Source organism: Artemia franciscana, chromosome 12 (assembly GCF_032884065.1).
Source record: "Artemia franciscana chromosome 12, ASM3288406v1, whole genome shotgun sequence".
In the NCBI taxonomy this organism is placed as follows: domain Eukaryota; kingdom Metazoa; phylum Arthropoda; class Branchiopoda; order Anostraca; family Artemiidae; genus Artemia; species Artemia franciscana.
Window position 1 is genome coordinate 15,543,893 of NC_088874.1, and position 16,374 is coordinate 15,560,266.

Sequence of the window (16,374 nt, forward strand, 5' to 3'; positions counted from 1 at the left end):
TTTCAACTTACGAACGGGTGATCGGATCTCGATGAAATTTGATGTTTAGAAGGATATCGTGTCTTAGAGCTCTTATTTTAAATTCCGACCGGATCTGGTGACGGGGGCGGGGAGTTGGGAGGCGGAAACCTAAAACTTGGAAAACCCTTAGAGTGGAGGGATCGGGATGAAACATGGTAGGAAAAATAAACACAAGTCCTACATAGATGATTGACATAAACGGAACGGATCCACTCTTTTTGGGGTAGTTGGGGGGGGGGGGGGTATTTCTGAAAAATTAAAACAAATTAGGTATTTTTAACTTACGAACGGGTGATCGGATCTCAATGAAATTTGATATTTAGAAGGATATCGTGGTTTAGAGCTCTTATTTTAAACCCAACCGGATATGGTGACATTGGGGGGGAGTTGGGAGGGGGAAACCTAAAACTTGGAAAACACTTAGAGTGGAGGGATCGGGATGAAACTTGGTGGGAAAAAAACACGAGTCCTAGATACATGATTGACATAACCAGAACGGATCCGCTCTCTTTGGGGTAGTTGGGGGGGGGGGGTTAATTCTGAAAAATTAGAAAAAATGAGGTATTTTTAACTTACGAACAGTTGATTGGATCTCCATGAAATTTGATATTTAGAAGGATATCGCGTCTCAAAGCTCTTGTATTAAATCCTGACCGGATCTGGTGACATTGGGGGAAGTTTGGGGTGGGGAAACCTAAAATGATGGAAAACGCTTAGATTGGAGGGATTGGGATGAAACTTGGTTGGAAAAATAAGCAGAAGTCTTGCATACGTGATTTACATAATTAGAACGGATCCGCTCAATTGGTGGGGGGGGGGGGTAATTCTGAAAAATAAGAAAAAATGACGTATTTTTAACTTACGAAGGAGTGATCGGATCTTCATGAAACTTCATATTTAGAAGGACCTCGTAACTCAGATATCTTATTTTAAATCTCAACCGGATCAAGCGTAATTGGGGGGGGGCAGTTGGGGGGACCGGAAATCTTAGAAAATACTTAAAGCGGTGAGATCAGGATGAAACTGGATGGGAAGAATAGAAACCTGTTTAAGATACGTGACTTACATAACTGGACCGGATCTGCTCTCTTTGGTGGAATTGGGGCGGGGGGGTAATTTTGAAAATTGAGGTATTTGTAACTTACGAAAGGGTGACCAGATCTTAATGAAATTTGATATTTAGAAGGATCTTGTGCTTTAAAATTCTAATTTCAAATTCCGACCAGATCCTGTGACATTCGGGGGAGTTGGAGGGGGAAACCAGAATTCTTGGAAAACATGAAAATTGGGGTATTTTTATCTTACGAATAGATGATCGGATCGTAATGAAATTTGATTTTTAGAAGGAATTCATGTCTCAGAGCTCTTATTTCAAATCCCGACCAGATCTTTTGACATTGGGGGGAGTCGGAGGGGGAAATCTTGGAAAAACACTTGGAGTGGAGGAATCCGGATGAAGCTTGGTGGATAGAATAAACAAATGTCCTTTATACGTGATTGACAGAACCGTACTGGATTCGCTCTCTTTGGGGGAGTTGGGGGGAGGGGTTCAGTGATTTGGCGAGTTCGGTGCTTCTGGACGTGCTAGGGCGATGAAAATTGGTAGGTGTGTCAGGGAGCTGCACAATTTGACTTGATAAAGTCGTTTTCCCAGATTCGACCATCTGCGGGGCAAAAGGGAGAGGAAAAATTAGAAAAAATTAGGTATTTATAACTTACGAGTGGGTGATCGGATCTTAATGAATTTTGATAGTTAGAAGGACCTCTTATTTTCCTTTTTAAATCAATCTATTGATTCATAGAATTTTGTTAGAGCTCATACCATATGATCTCTTGGCTCTTAGCTCTTCTCGCCTCGTCACAAGTGCCATATGAGCTCTTAGCTCTTGTTTCTTTATATCTTAACCACAACCAGACATCTGATAATTACCTAGAGCACAACACTTCCTTTGTGATTTCTCTGTGCTTTAAAGTTCTGCTTCTTGGTGTGCTTAGAAATTAGTTTGTTAGAAATTTGTGAAAGATAGATTTTTCTGCCTTGTGTAAGGCACGATTTTCTAACAAACCTTACGACATGCCTATGAAGTGTGATGTGTGAAGTTTTAATCAAATAAAACGAAAAAAAATTGAGCAGCAATATTATTTATGTGTAAGCACTCTGTTTCTCTGTGGTAGTATATTTCCTTTGTTTGGAATACGAACCTCATTGTGCCAATTTTCGGCTAACACGCCGTTAAAGCGAAATTTTATATGAAAATGCAGTCAAACACAATGACTAAGCGACGTCACTGTGTTCATTGTAGCTTGCAGTTGCAATTGAAGCTCTGAAGTCGTTGTAGAAAATTTTTCTGAAAGAAAAAGCATCTAATGAATGGTTTATAAAAAAAAAATATTCCAGTCGGAAAATTGCTCCACTCAGAGACACAATTTTCAACTTTATTCTGAAATTGAGACATTAATATTTGCATAAACAGGACAACCAAAAGTCCAAATGAATTTAGATGGTACTAGTGCAAAACTCAAAAAATAAAGAAGGCTCATCTCTAGGGTTGGACCTCTTTTTGGTTTGTAAAATCATGCAAATTTTCTTCTAAAGATCATTATTAACCGTCAAATATATATAAAAAAAAGAAATATTCCATCCAATGAAAGAAATTAATAGTTTAAGGCTGAACATTTTTGGGTGGAGAAGAGCGGATTTTTTGCTGGTGGTTTTTCTAATTTTCTATCGGGAGGGAAGTTTCCAGGGGAAGAACTTGTCAAGGGAAATACTATACTGGGGGAATTTTCCTTAGTACCTTTACACAATTCTTTTTAAATGTCTTTTTTTATCTCTCTTCCGTCTCAATTTCACATGTGGAGTTATTAAGGGTAATTGTTCAGAGTAGATTTTCGATGGAATTGAATTTTCTAGAGGGTGTTTTCGTTGGGAGAGAAATTTCTCCGTAGATGTGGGGCCAGATTTACCGGCGTTAATTAAAAATTATAAGAAATTACATAAGATAAAGACAAGTTTTTTCAACTGAAAGTAAGGAGTAACAATAAAACTTAAGAAGAACAGAAATTATTACTTGTATGAAGGGGATTGCCACCTTCTCAATAGAGAAGGTGGCAATCTCTATTGAGATTGCCAGACTACCTGATAAAACTATGAAAGTAAGAAAATTGGTGTTTTCCAGGTCATTTTGTGAAAATTCAAATAGCCATATTGAACCTTATTAACCCGAATATTATTATTAACCCAAATTGGCATCAATTGTGGTTATATCTGGTTTAACGCAAAAGTACAGGTTATTCAGGGTAAAATACACAATAATCTATGGTAAACGAAGAAAAGGCTATAGAGTATACTATCAGATAAGTTATGGGGTGAAACTTTGAGGGTGAAATTTTTCCAAATGTTTACAAATTTTGAAATATATGAGAATTTATTCCATGTCCATCTATCACTTAAATGCCTCAAAATTGACAATTATTATCAGTAATTCAGTATCACTCCCGTTAATTACTAAATATATTTTAGTTTATTCTCTGTAGATTTGATAATGCTGTCTTTTGAAATGTAAACATTAATGATAGGTTGGCTCTTGAAAAGAACTACACCTTCAAAGAAAAGCCACACTTTCTTACGGTTGCCTTTCTAAGTAACCAAAATCGGAGGGCAGCTAGGTCTCCTCCCCCGCTGCTTTTTTTCTCAAAATTATTCGATCAAAACTATGAGAAAGCAATTCAGCCAAAAAAATGAATATGCAAATTTCGTTTTATTTATTCATCTGCGGATAGCCAAAATCAAAACATGCATTGATTCAAAAACGTTCAGAGATTAAATATAAAAAAAACAAGTTTTTTTTTAACGGAAAGTAAGGAGCAACATTAAAACTTAAAACGAACAGAAATTACCTCGTATGTGAAAGGGGCTGCCTCCTCATCAACGCCCCGCTCTTTACGCTAATGTTTTTTACTGTTTTAAAAAGTAGAGTTAAGAGAAAGAGTCAAACTTTAGCGTAAAGGGCGGGGTGTTGATGAGGAAGCAGCCCCTTTCACATACGAAGTAATTTCTGTTCGTTTTAAGTTTTAATGTCGCTCCTTACTTTCCGTTAATAAAACTAGTTTTTTTATATATTTAATTATATAAAGGCGGACCACGAAATAATGCGGCCAATTATCGCACTATATCTTTGCTGTCAGTTTTTATCAAAATGTTTGAGTCTCTTAAAATCCCTTTATTTTTGTGTCTTTTAATTATTGTTGTTTGTTGTTTTTTTTTGTGTGTGTTTGTGTTGAGTCTTTGAAAGGTTGAAATGCATTATATTGAAAATATTTTTTTTTACCATTTGTTTCATTTTTGTATTCTCCCCTATTTTTTCCCTGGCTATAGAGCCTCACGGGGGAGTCTATGTTAAATATTTTGTGGTAAATTTATTGGGTGAATAAACTGATTGATTGAACACTGGATTTCAAGAATAAATTATCTTCATCACTTTTCTGCCGCTCGTAAAGATAAGATAAGCAATCATTCGTTTCTTGGTATTTACAATCTGCGTCTTTTTTTTTAGGTAATCTTCACATGTATGGGACTCAAAGACACTAGTTGTTTTTGAATTGCGTGTTAATTCGTCTTCCTAGAATTAAATATAAAAAAAGCAAGTTTTTTCAAATGAAAATAAGGAGCCACATTATTAACTTCAAACAAACTCAAATTGTTACGGATATGAAGGGGGTTGCCCCTTTTTCTTTGTTCAACATAAAAAAAATACAAAAACGATATTATTATATCCCAACAGAGGGCAGAGCTCGTAAGGCTGGGACAGTGCAAAAGCATAGAAAAAGCCTCAACATCACATCATAATAATGACTCTAAAATTTAACACGGCAAAAGGCGAACAAAATAGAAAAAAAAATTAGAGAAGTAACAAGGATAATTAAATCAATAAATATCGGACAGGAGGGCGTGGGAGGCCATCCCAGACACAGGGACACAAAAACAAAGCACACAAATAAGAAGATCAAATAATTTAATTTTTCATCATCAATGGTGAATAATCAAAATTTTAGCAAGCAATCTTTAATATTTTCTTTTTTAAATTTAGCTTAGATTTTTGGGATGGATCAAACAGAATTCTATCATTCAGCTTATAATTGTTAGCAATTAAGGGTATTTGATACCTAATCAAATACTCAAATACCTAGTATCACGACTAAATTTGCTGAGTTTTTTTCAAGTGTTGGGCAAAACGTACAGGCGCAAGGGTTGGTGAACTTTAATAATGATTTAATGAAAGATGAATTTGTGGATGATAGAGGAATTGGAAATGAAATTGAATTTCAGCCTTGTACTGGAGATGAAATTCTGAAGGTTGTGAAAACAATCAAATCGAATTCAGCAGGGATTGATGGCATTAATCTGAAAACTTTTAAGTCAGTGATGTGTTATTTAATGCCATGTCTAGTCCATATCATCAATATTTCCCTCCAAACCGGTATATTCCCTGATGCGCTTAAAAGGGCAAAAGTAATCCCCCTTCACAAAGGTGGCTCTAAGCTAGAAATTGAAAATTATAGACCCATATCAATCCTACCCTTGTTTTTGAAAATATTTGAAAAAATTGTGCATAAAAGGCTTTATGATCACCTTATGAAAACTGGGATGTTAAGTGAAGACCAGTTTGGCTTTAGGAAAGGTCACTCGACGTCGGATGCCGTGCATTCCCTTTGTGATACTGTAAATAAATGCTTTGAACGTGGTGAAATCCCTTTGACCGTTTTCATCGATTTTAGAAAAGCATTCGATACAGTGGATTTTAATATACTACTCAAACGTCTACAATCAATTGGAGTTCGTGGTAATTATTTAAAGTGGTTTAATAGTTTTTTAAGTGGTAGATCTATTCAAGTTGTATTAAATGATGTGTTTTCTTCTCCTTTTCAAGTGAGGTGTGGTGTACCTCAGGGTTCTGTTTTGGGACCACTTCTGTACCTTGTGTATGTTGATTCAATGCGTTTCTACTTACCTGAGTGTTGTATTACGACTTTTGCGGATGATACAGCTTTAACTATGTCTAGTCAATCTGTCGATGATTTGTTGTTGAAAGTTAATAGGGTATTAAAGGCATTTTTTGTATTTACAAGTTTGAGCCTTTTGTCAGTAAACGTTAATAAAACTAATTTTATGATTTATAGGAGAGTTGATAAAAAGATATTTTTTAACGGCAGGCATCTGTCACAACTGCATGAAGTGCGTTATTTGGGGTTCCAGCTTGATTGTAATCTATCTTGGAAGAACCATGGTGATCTTGTTGCAGCTAAAGTTGCTAGAGGTTTGGGAATTTTGCGTCGATTAAAGCATGTTTTACCAATACCAGTTCTTTTATTATTATACCACACCATTGTTGCGCCTTATATTTCTTATGGTTGTGTCCTTTGGTCTAGTAATTTCTATGCAAATTTTAAAAGAGCGCAGATCCTACAAAATAAAACAGTACGTCTTCTTGGTAATTATGTAGAAAATGTGAATGATACCGCGTCATGTTTTAAGAAATTACGAGTGCTTAACATTGGTCTGATTCGAGATTATCAAGCTGCTGTTTTTGCGTATCAATGTTGCAATGATGTATGTCCTCCACTTTTTACCAGTTTTTTTCGAGTAAATCGTTCACTCCATGGGTATGAGACTAGAGAGGCAGATAATTTTATTGTTGAGTACCGAGACACCACATGTGCAGCTTTCGGAATTAGGTATTTAGCTCCGGCTATTTGGAATGATATCCCAGCTGGCATTAGGGAGGCGGAACATATTGGGTTGTTTAAAGTAAATTTAAAAAAACATTTATTGGAAGTGGGGAGATAATTCTTTTTTTTCTTTTTCTTCTTTTTTTTAATTATTGTTAGCCTTTATTTATTTATATTCTGGTATTAAGGAGTAATTGAGTGAGAGTGTTTTTGTCCTTCTTTAGTTTCCGTTTTTTTTAGTTTCTGTTTTTGTTTTTGTTTTTCTTATTAAATTAGGTTGATAATCGGAGGATTGCAGCCGTCCAACATCAGGCTCTTTGAGCCTTCCCCAGGGCGGTTGTGGGTATTTATAGTTTTTGTAATTAGTAGTTAATAAAGAGAGTTCTTAATTCTTAAATCAAAAACCTTGACCTTTCAGAACTTACAAAGGAATTTGGTACATCCTAGACCTCCGACAATCCGAACGAGGAAGTAAAATTAACAGATATTTGTCATAGAAATAATATGTTTGAAAAAATTCAAACATCGCCTAAAGAATGAGGTGTTGAGGACCCCCAACATATACATAATAATTTTTGTTCGTTTTAAGTTTTAATGTTATTTCTCACTTTTAGTTTAAATGTTGCTCTTAATTTATGACTGTTTTTTAAATAATTCCAGGAAATCTGGTCCCACGTGCAAGACTAAAACCCCTCCCCATGAAAACATCCTCTTGACAATTCAATCCGTGAAAATTTACGCCAGAAAATTTCTCTGAACCACTCCGCGTGTAAAATTGAAACGGAAAAGAGAAAGCAGACATATAAGAATTAAGGCAATGTCCTGCAGTGTATAATTTCCACTAACAAGTTCACTCCCTGGAAACTTCTCTCCCCATGGAAAATTCCCCCTTGGAAAAAAAAAACAGTTGAAAATTGTCATTGCTCCCACCCGAAAATATATGCATGCATCCCAATAACAAATACTATGCCTAAACAGTGGAAAAATTTTATAGCTTAACGACCTTTCGCCTGGGGCTTTGACGGGTTCGTGTTATATCCAAAGGCATAGTTATTGGGCCCTTCAGCTACGATGAACAAAATGGCTATCTTGAAAATTTGATCAGACTATTTTGGAAAAAAGGGGGGCTAGTTGCCCTCCCATTTTTTGGTCACTTAAAAAGGGTACTATAACTTTTAGTGTCCGTTCGAATGAGCACTCTTCCGGTATTCTAGGACCACTGTGTTGATACGATCCCCCCATGGAAAAAAAACAAATAAATACACACCCGTGTTCATTCTTTCTTCTGGCAAAAAATACAAAGTTCCACATTTTATACAGGTTATTACATTTATACAAAGTTTATACATTTTATTGGTTATTCCAACCTATACAGTAGGATTCTCTGATAAGCTGAATCTGATGGTGTGAAGATCACTTGAATTTTAGTGGGTGGTTCCCTCTTTTTTCAAAAATCAGGAAACTTTTCTTAGGCTCGTAACCTTTGGTGGATAAAGCTACATTTAATTGAACTATATGTTTGAAATCAGCATAAAAAGCCAATTCTTTTGATATATAAAAAAAGTATTTTAAGCTGAAAGTAAAGAGCGATATTAAAACTTAAAACGAACAGAAATTACTCCGTATATGAAAGGGGCTGTTCCCTCCTCAACCTCTCGCTCTTTATGCTAGTTTGACTCTTTCTCTCAACTCTACTTTTTAAAACAGTTAAAACCTTTAGCGTAAAGAGCGGGACGTTGAGGAGGGGACAGCCCCTTTCATATACGGAGAAATTTCTGTTCGTTTTAAGTTTTAATATCGCTCCTTACTTTCAGTTAAAAAAAACTTGTTTTTTTTTATTTAATTTCTGAACGTTTTGAATTAATGCATGTTTTTATTTTGGTTCTCTGCACTTGAATAATTACAACGAAATTTGCATATTAATTTATTTTAATGGCTAAATGGCTTTCTCATAGTTTTTATCGGACGCTTTTGAGAAAAAAGGAGCGAGGGAGTAGGCCTAGTTACCCTCCAATTTTTTGGTTATTTAAAAGGCAACTAAAGCTTTTAATTTTTTACGAAAATTTTTACTAGTAAAAATATACGTAACTTACGAATTAACTTACGTAACGAACTTCTATAATCGTATGTTTTTATCACGTATATGAAGGGTTCCCCTCTCGTCAATACCTCGCTCTTTACAGTAAAGCTTAAATTTTTTCCCAATTCCTTAAGAATGACCCCTGAATCACAAAGGCCGTAGAAAAAATAGTTGAAATTAATAAAATCACTTCAGCGTAAAGAGCAGGGTATTAGGAGGAGGTGAACCCCTCATATGCGTAATAATTTATGTTCGTTTCAGTTCTAATGCTGTTGCCTACTTTCAGTTGAAAAAACTTTTTCTTATCTATTTTTTCATTATTCTTTAAAAAAAAGCTGAGAAGTCCTGCCTCCCCTTCATGGAATTTTTTTTCCCATGACAAATTCCTCCATGGAAAGTCCCCCCTGCATAAATCCCTCCCCTCACCCCCTCCTCCAGCCAAAAAAATCTCCCTGAAAGCGTCTGTTACTTATCAATAACCATTACTATATGTAAACACTGGTCAAGGTTTGTAACTTGCAGCCCCTCCTACGGGGACTATGGGGGAGTAAGCCGTCCCCAAAGACATAGTTATTAGGTTTTTAGACTATACTAAATAAGACGGCTATCTCAGAATTTTGATCCGACGATTTTGGGGGAAAATGAGCTTGGGAGGGGGCCTAGGTACCCTCCAATTTTTTTGTCACTTAAAAAGGGAACTAGAACTTTGAATTTCCGTTAGAATGAGCTCTCTCACGACATTCCACGGCCTTTTTCCACGATCTAGGGAAGGTCCCAGATGCAAAGCACTGGTAAATAAAAGAAACGTCCGTTGAAACCTCTGGGAAGTCATATTCAGCAATCCAGCGGCTATATTCACGGATTGCAGAGTCAGTTATTGGTCTAGTAGTGATCCTTGAGAGCTTGGGTTTTCTCACAGAACTTTCGCCTTGAGAAATAGAGCGTAGTAATCACACAAGCCAACTGGTCCAAGCGATGTGGGGGATGGTATAGGTCCTCAGTGTTTGTAAGAATCAGATCGAGGGTACTGCCAGACGAGTGAGTGGGAATGTTCACAATCTGATTAAGAGAAAGACTAGAGGCTAGCCAAGCTTTCTTTGTCTGGTTAAAATCACCTGCAATTATAATCCTAAAAAATGTCCCTATCCCCACCTAAACAATGACACACCCACCCCCACCATAACTGGTCCACAATTACAGATTACCAAACGTAGCATAAACTAGACCTACGTTGCCCGGGCAACGTAAAGTGTTATGGCAACCTTTGTCCAGCTTCGCCGACTAAAGTGTTGTGAGAGCAACATTTTGGTTTTGTTTCTTAGCTGTCGATCAGTAATCACATGATCAAAGGCTATTCCTCAGCGTTGAAAAAAAAACAACAAAATAATATCGAAAGAAGGGACTAAATTGACTTTGCAGCCAGTTGAACTTTATCCTTTTCAATCGTAGACATCGTGACGGATGAAAACTCGGAACAATATCTTGTATAATCTAGTTGGTATACTAAAGCTATCCCTAACTTTTCAGGATCAAAATACCGTAGATGACAATCTATTAATTATTTCGAAACTATCTCATTGTTTTACATTCTCGTTTGTGCTTCTTTCTTCACTATCGATTAAATGATGAAGTTGTCAGCCTATCAAAGTTTTTAGAACGGTATGTTCAAACAAGAACGCAATCAGTTATCACATGACCAAAGGCTATTCCTCAGTGTTAAAAAACCACAACTACAAAATAATATTGAAAGAAGGGACTAAATTGACTTTGCAGCCAGTTGAATTTTATCCTTTTCAATCGTAGACATAGATGAGATCTTCAGGACCTCAGTATTGCGGATCTTGTCATACCATTTGAAGCCTTCGACTCGACACAGGTGTCTAGCCTGAACAACATCGACCCTTCTTAACTGTGTAGAGGCTATCGGTCATGTGTCAGATGAGTACAGCATGATGCTTGAGACTGTAGCGTTGTAAATTCGGGCTTTGGTATTGCAGTGAATTTGCGGTTTGTGGAAGACTGCTCTCAGGAGTCGTCCGAACGCAGAGCTGGCCTTGGCTAGCAAGGCTATCCGAAGGTAGTCTAGAAAAGTTTAAGATACTTGAGTATTATATGAGAAACACTCGAGACATTACCCAGTTTTCATCCCGGTTAGTTTGTAATGTATAGTGATAGAACATAGTGTCTGACCATAGATAGCTATATTTCTAAGATGGGTTAAACGGGCTAAGAAGTATTTCTGTTTTGATGAACTTGCTAATTTAAAATGTACCTAATCTTTCAATTTACTCTATGTGGTGTAAACGATTGTCTCAAGGCGATGATTTTTAAATCAGGTATGTATGCATGCAGGGGGAGAGGGTCTTTGGGACCATGTAACGTCGAAGTACCAAGATGTTAAAAATTCATATTTTTTACCTATAGCAAATAAAAATATACGTATAAAAATATATATTACATATGAAAACATACCCCCTCCCAAGGACATCTTTATAGCTCCAAAACGCTTATATATCATTTATTAGGTCCTCTTCTGTATTACTATCACCCATTCCGAAACTAACTTTTACAAATATTAATAATAAAAAAATATAAAAAGGCTTAAACTAATTACTAAAAAAATTAATATAAATCAAAAAAAAAAATTTGCAGCCATTGATTGTGCTAAAATTAATACTATAATACTTACATCCCTCTGTCACAGTCTAAGTTTTCAGCTTCGTCAGTCAACTTTGAACTTTTTTTTTTTCACTGTTTAAATAAATGGATTTATCCCCACTTGAAAATTTATTTGTTCGTCATAGATAGGCAGTGTGGTGCAAGAAGAAAATACCTAATTTAAGGTGTTACATCAAAAATAGTCCAAGAACCTTTTGAATGTAAGACTATCTTTTATCTCCAATCCATTAACGTCCTTTTTCTTTTCTAGGTTGAAATTAAGAGCTGAGCTGTAAATTCCAAATTACGAAATTAAATCTGTGAGGTCTGTATACTGTTGCTGTCTTTTTGTGTGATAGCCTTTATTTTCACAGAAAAAGGCGTTGCAGCAGACGTGGCCCCTAATAATTATAAAGTTTAAATAAAAACCAAGGGTTCTCAACCTTAAGTAAAGTTAATTTCAATAAAAATATTGTTTTTCTTTATCTCCCTTTCTCGTATTTTAAAAGAAATGTAACCCTTAACATTTTTAAATATATTATATTTTTTTGCTCATCCCTTGCTAAACGGATTTACTGCTCATCTAAGCTCATCTACTCCTTGTGTAACCTCTCCGCCTCAGCCAAGGAGCCGCTTCCTGAGTCAAGAAACAAAGAAACAAAAGAGTCACAGACATTTTATTCTATTCATCTTAATAAAAATTGTTTAACTTGTTTAAGTGAAACTTTTTTATTTTGTATACTTACAGATTATCGTATACTTGCTACTTGCCGATCCTAAAGAAAGGAATTATTTAAGGAACCCTGATAAAATCATTGAGTCAATTGGAAAGGTGACCTTGCTCAAAATCATAGTCGTGGAATGTTTTTATTATTATTATTATTACTAAAAGAAGAAAAAGAAGTATCGCATCTTTGCGCTAAATTAATAGAATGGTAATTACAAAATGATAAAATAGAACAGTACTTTAAATATAATTGTTGAAGCGATTCTTTCAATTTTAAGTTTGATAACTTAGAGGAGTAGGCTCCGGAAGTGAGTTCAAAGCTGGAAAACCGGTCACTTCTAATTGGAATATTTCTGGAAATCTAAGAATATTCTAAAACATACTCTTGGAGCTATTGGAGCTATTTTGAGCTATGCTTTGTGTCAAGGTTGTATAGGAGAGAAAGGTTGTACTAATTTTGCTTTCATCTGCTTAGTGCTTATCATAAGTATGGCTTACAAATCATATGAGGCCTAGAAGGTAGAAGCTATTTTCTATGTAGTACCAAATATTAGTCTATATATTGGATTTCATAAAGTGGACAGTATCATAAACTGATGTTTGGATTCATGAAATTTTCCTATTTTCGTGGGTAATTTCCTGGTAAAAAAGAAAGAGATGTATTTTTTCAAATGCCTTAGCCGCACAACAGAGTTATCAAAGTTCTATGAAAGTGGAGTTTCGATAGGATTTTGGGGTTTCTTGAGCAGGATTTCTTAGATTCCCGGTAATATTTTTAAAGAGAAACAAGTGGAGGCACTGTTTTTCGCTTCAACATGTTTCTAAAGTAAATAGAAATCGTAATCTTTTTTAATATTCGAATTTTTAAACGAATGTGGTAAAAAGATTTGGCCCGTCTGCGCGCTGACAAAATTCTAGCCAAGATACAAAACAATTAAATCAAGGTGTAAGGGGGGTTACAACCCCCTTCGCCCCCTTGGATTCGCCAGTGGATCTCATGGACACTCTTTACCAGTGTAACCAAGGTAGTAAAGCAGTGAGCTAGGACGTAGTGTTTTATTTTGTTTAATTTTTCAGTTGCAGAAGTTTGTTACATAGATCTATTACAGAGATTAAATTAAAAAAACAAGTTTTTTAAATGGAAAGTAAGTAGCAACATTAAAACTTAAAACAAACAGAAATCCAATGCATTTGAGTATAATGCATCACGGATAGAGTTGCGTAAATTAATGAAAATTCGGGGGGGGGGGGGTAGAAATTTGCATTTCAATATCAAAAGTTACATATTTGTTTTTCTAATTATTTCAATCAAACTACAAAAAAAGGCTTTTTTAATAGAAACTCGTGTAAAAGTTTTTTTTTTCAAAATCTTGAGAGGGGCACAGGCTCTTCCTGCTCCCTTCCTCATTGATGCCCAATGAATAGATAGATACTTGTAAATGAAACCATAGAACAATGTACAAAAGCAATAAAAAGATCAACAAATCATCCTTCATTCACCATATCCTATAACAAAGGGACTAACATTGATGCTTTTAAGCCCCATTGATGCTGATTGCACAAGACAGAAAGGCAGAAAATTACACAATAGTTTACAAGGCTCTCTCAACAATCATTCACTGAAAAAGATATGAATTTTTTTTTATAGAAGTTTATTTCTTTATAGTGCATAGTTTTTGAAGTGTAAAGTTTCATAGTAAATTTTCAGAGTATAAAAATCATTTTGACGATTTTGTTGTCCTCCATTCTTGGGTGAGGGCATATTGGGTTTGTACGGAAAGGGTGGTCTTTTAAACTCCAAAGGGGGCTCATCTCTAATTCTTATTTAAACAAGTGTTTTGAGTACTAGCTTAGCTAGTCTGGAAGGGTAGAAAAGTTTTCACCTGCTGGATATGAGTTTGGTGGCACGTCTTTCAAAACTGTTGTATGTTTTTTATAAAGGTTTATGGCTTTTGGGGAGGGAGTGGACAGGTTATATTTAACTAGCTGCAGATTTTTTAACATTGATACTGAAGTTTAGTTCACTGTCAATGGTAAACCAAAGATCTTGCTCTTTATTTACAAAGAAGATTGGGTGGCTTCTTAATACTTAATTCCCTTAAGTGTGACATCTATGGATACTCGGGGCATATCCATAGACCGAAAACGCGGCAAATCTGTTCAATTGTCTTTTTTTCACCATCATCATCCTGGAATATTTCTTCAAATTGGGTGTGGCGGAGCGGACATAGCGCTTTGGCTGTCATTTTAGCCAGCCCTTTGGCTGGCCAAAGAAAATGTCAATTATAAAAAATGGTAAATACATAGCTCTTTTTAACTTCTTTAAATGTATAGTCTTCGACATTTTCTATTGGAAAACTAGTCTAACAAAAGCTGCAGGTCTTTGGTGTGTCTCTGGTTAACCTATAGGCCTACATTTAATAGAGCACATAGCCTACTCCACCCCATTAATGTGCAAATATATGCCATGAATTGCGTCCTAATTATTGCGAAAAATTATTTTCAGCTTCATAACTTTGCTCAATTCCATTTTCTAAGGTTTTAAAGATATGCAAATACATTTCCTAAATTTTGAAAAGAAAATAGCCTAGATTGATATGGTTCAAAAATCTAGCCTACTCTAATAGCCTAACAGCAGTTGCATTTTAGAGCTAAAGGCAGAGAAAAAGCAACTAGTAACTGTAAATCAAGGTAAAATGTTGTTTTGTCAAAATTTCAATAGGTATAGACCTGTCATGTAGCTAAATTTCAGGGCCCTCTAGAGGGAGGAGTGGAGATGGGTACTTTAAAATACCTTCCCAGGACATACTTTAGCCTGTAGACCCATGCCTGAAAGTGTCATTTTCCTAACCCTTTCCAAGATAGCAGGAAGTCAAACTCAGGTAAAATGAAGGGTTTTTGGTAAATATGGGACACTCTATATTTCTTACCATAAAATAAAGAGAGTAGGCCTATACCACTAAATATATTTTTTTGTGTTATTTCCAAATATAGCTCTTTAACTGAACATTTTGTTTGAAGCCCTTTATGGACCCTTGAAAATAATAATTTGTTTTTTTCTTGTCCTTTTGAATTTTACATTTTTGTTGAACTATTTCAAACAACATGATGCATATAGGGAAACAAGGGCTTTGGGAGGAGTTTCCAATAAAAAAAACAACATTTTAAAGTTTAAATGGCTACGCTTTTCATAAAAACCTTGAAAGTCCTTAGGCAATAAATTACAGTAAAATTATAGCAGTTTATTTAAATGGCTTACCAATAAAGCAAACATACCACTCAATGCCTTTTTTTATGTTCTTTATGAATATAATAATTGCATCTACCATAAATTAAATTCAAGTACTTTTTAACCTAAACTTATCATAAATAATTTTAGCACTAGGAAAATGTTGCATTATTTTTTCAAAAGCCATAGAAAAGATGGCACCAAGTAAACATAGTATTATTTTGTGGAAAATGAGCAATATGTCATACTTTAATTAAAAATTTGTCATTTTTGAGAGCTCAAAAAGTGCTTAAATTTGAATTTGCACCAAGTAAACATAGTATTATTTTGTGGAAAATGAGCAATATGTCATACTTTAATAAAAAATTGTCATTTTTGAGAGCTCAAAAGTGCTTAAATTTGAATTTGCACCAAGTAAACATAGTATTATTTTGTGGAAAATGAGCAATATGTCATACTTTAATTAAAAATTTGTCATTTTTGAGAGCTTTGTCATAAATGTAGCATAGATAAGTTTCACCAGTATCATATATAGGGCAATAATGCTGCCACAGCAAAGAGCAATGAGGGCAAAATGTATTTTTTTATTTATTTTTTGGTTTTTAGACTAGGGAACTTTGTAAACAAGGAATTTTAGAAGAAACTTTGAAATGGGCTCATTTGGTTGGAAATTAAAATTGAAAGTTCTAGTCCCATTTTTAGATTTCGGGAGTTATTGGAGAGCAACCATCCCCCCCCCACGCCCATCATTTTCTAAACATTTCCAATCAAAATTCTGAGATAGTCATTTTATTAAGAGTAGTCAAAAGGTCCAGTAAATATGTATGAGGACGACAACTTCCACCCACAGTCATGAGGGGAAGGGCTGTAAGTAATGCCCCAAAGGCATATAAGGCTCTTATAAAAAGGAGGGTTGTATCAGCTTAGGAA

General features: G+C 35.2%; 1 protein-coding gene across 2 annotated transcripts in view; it reads left to right on the top strand.

The window, feature by feature from the left end:
- LOC136033739 (uncharacterized) overlaps nt 1-16,374 on the top strand; it is an 84,869-nt gene that overhangs the window by 55,898 nt on the left and 12,597 nt on the right. Inside the window, exon 1 of one of the 2 annotated variants that reach the window (XR_010619004.1) lies at nt 14,401-14,510. The exons of the other annotated variant lie outside the window; for it this stretch is intronic. The gene's annotated coding sequence lies outside the window, so the exon portion shown is untranslated. Of the gene's footprint in view, nt 1-14,400; nt 14,511-16,374 lie in introns of those variants that run through there. 2 annotated transcript variants of the gene reach the window in all.